This window comes from Galeopterus variegatus, unplaced genomic scaffold (genome assembly GCF_000696425.1).
Source record: "Galeopterus variegatus unplaced genomic scaffold, G_variegatus-3.0.2 Scaffold560, whole genome shotgun sequence".
In the NCBI taxonomy this organism is placed as follows: domain Eukaryota; kingdom Metazoa; phylum Chordata; class Mammalia; order Dermoptera; family Cynocephalidae; genus Galeopterus; species Galeopterus variegatus.
This window is the reverse complement of record NW_007726671.1, coordinates 441,378-444,081: the sequence shown is the minus strand read 5'-3', so window position 1 is coordinate 444,081 and position 2,704 is coordinate 441,378.

The following is a 2,704-nucleotide window of genomic DNA, read 5'->3' as shown; positions in this document are numbered from 1 at the left end:
CCCGTGGCCTTGGTGTTATCAGCACTGCACTCTCCCGAGTGAGCCACGGGCCGGCCTCAAAGAAAATTATTTTTATTGCAGCTTAAAAAAATTTTTTTTTTAAAGAATCAATACACTAAAAAAAACACAATCCAATAAATCTGTCTTTGAGGACTGGTTACAAGTTTTTACACCAATAGAACAGAGCACCAGCACTGATGAGATTTCAAAAAGTTCAAGGTAAGATTTATATTGTTTTTTAATTCTATTTTTCCATGATTTTTTGAAGTATCCTCATACATTTATATGTATTCTTATGAATACATTTTGAAATACATTAAATATCAGAACAAGTTGCTGAATTTGTATTTTAAATATAGGCATATGTACATACATATGGTCCTATGGATTCTTTTTTCTTGAAGGATAAACAAAATGGTAATGAAAGCTGCTGGGAAAGAGACCTGGGGGGTGGGGAGTTCAGGAATAAAACATGACACTTTCCATAGTACATTTTTTGGAACAGTTTTCTCTCTTTTACTTTTGTGGCTGTGGAAATATCTAGTCCAGAATCCCCTAGGTACATATTAAAAATGCGCATTTCTGGGCCCCACCCTCATTTTTGAGTTTAAGAATCAAAGGTGTACAGTTTGAGACAGGTAGCCAAAGTGGCAACTTAATTAAATTTCCATGAGAGAACTAGAGGGAAGCCATCAGTGGTGAGAAGATGTGTAGGATGGTCAGCAGAGCTCCAGCAAGAGGTGACTAAGGGTGGCCTTTGTCCAGCCTTATCTGGGAACAGGACCGCAATGGTCCTGGCTGCCACCCAGGGAATTTGCCCTCAAGATTCTCCTTCGATTTGTTCTTTGCTACCAAGGGCCAACCTGGAGGGCAGGCCAAGACTTGGGGTCAGTGGGGATGCAGCTCTGCCCATTAATCAATGCAACGTACTAGCTTGCTGGCTGAAGGTGCTGAGTCCAGCCCCCGTGACTGCAAAGTGGGAAGATGAGGCTGGCCCATACACGGCCTGCTCGCAGGCTAGCAGAGGAGTTTGGCAGTTCTTAGTTTTCCAGGCCCCTGTCCATGGGCCTACTGTCCTTGAGGGCCAGCCACCAAAAGCTCTTTGAAATAGCCCTGAATCCCAACCAGATCTGGAATCTGTCCAAACGATGTCTAAGTGACACTTCCCTATCTTCCAGGGGCAAGCGGAAATATTTCATACCGGGTTCCCCCCAACGACCTAATGAGGACCCTTGCAGCTTCTGGCCCCAGACTCTCTGCCTGTTACTCAGGGAGGTGAGTCCAGTGGCGCCCCAAAGTTCGGGCCTCTCAGGCCACCAGGGGCCCCTCCCAGCGGGGCGGCCCCTCTTCCACACCCTGGAGAAGTCCTGAGCACACCAGGGGCTGGCCTTGCCCTCGCAGCAGCAGCGCAGCCGGCCACCGCGTCTTTGCTCCAAGCGGGATGGAGTGCTGCTCGCCGGGCGGGTCTGCAGCGTTCCGGGAACGCTCCCTCGTCCTCCCTTTCCTATGGCCTTCCGGGGCGCTCTCTTTGGCAGGTGTGCCCTGTGAGACCTCGAGGAGATGACAGCGACCCACACTACATGTAACTACCAGAAAACTTCTGAGTCCTCGCTTTTCTTTAGTGTTAAATATATGAGCAAAAAGCAAATAAAATAAAGCTAGATGTTAAAGATATCCCCCTTTCCAAAATATTTTATGGACTTGGACAGCATGTGCTTTTTCTTATCCCTGCAGTGGAGTGACCATGTGTCTCCTGTTCCTGCTTTTGCTGGTTTCCTTAACAAGTGTTTTATATTTACATTAGTGACTATCCTATTGATATATTTTTGAAGAAGTAATACATTGTAAGCACAGCACAAAACAAATATATAAAAAGGAGGATACAATGTAAACTCTTCCCCACTCAGCCAGTTCCCTTGTCCAAAGGCAAAACTCTTACTGGATTTATTTAGTTTTTAAAATCCGTTTTGTGAAGGCATCATGACCTAGAAGAAAATGAACAAAGTTTAAGTGTACAGTTCGATGAGCCTTGTCACATGGATAGCCCGCCTAAAGACCGCCATAATCAAGATACAAAAACATTTACATTATCCCCCAAAGGCTTCCTTCTGCCAGCCCCAGTTAGTCCCCACCCCCACCCTAGCTGTCGCTAGTTTAAAAACATATCCCTCTAGAGATATTTTCTGCAAGTTTAAATCATATTACAGTGTGCATTTTTTCCTTCTTTTTCTGAGAGCAACTACGTTTTGCGGTCTTCTCTGCCTTTTTGCCATTGCCAATTTTTGCTGTTAGTATTCTGGTGTAAGTCACTTTTCTCATGCTTTGGGGCTATGTTTCTTTTTCTTTCTTTCTTTCTTTCTTTCTTTCTTTTTTTTTTTTTTCTAAAAGATGACCGGTAAGGGGATCTCAACCCTTGACTTGGTGTTGTCAGCACCATGCTCAGCCAGTGAGCAAACCGGCCATCCCTATATGGGATCCGAACCCGTGGCCTTGGTGTTATCAGCACTGCACTCTCCCGAGTGAGCCACGGGCCGGCCCTGGGGCTATGTTTCTAAAACAGTTTATTCTGGGTCAGTGGATATGACCCGTTTTAAAACTCTTGTTAGGGTTTGCCAGGTCGGAGGGAGTCGCTTTCAAACTTCCGTTGTTTCTCATTAATTTCTCCTTTCCTCCTCTGGGCTCCCGCTAGTGGCTGCAACCTCCC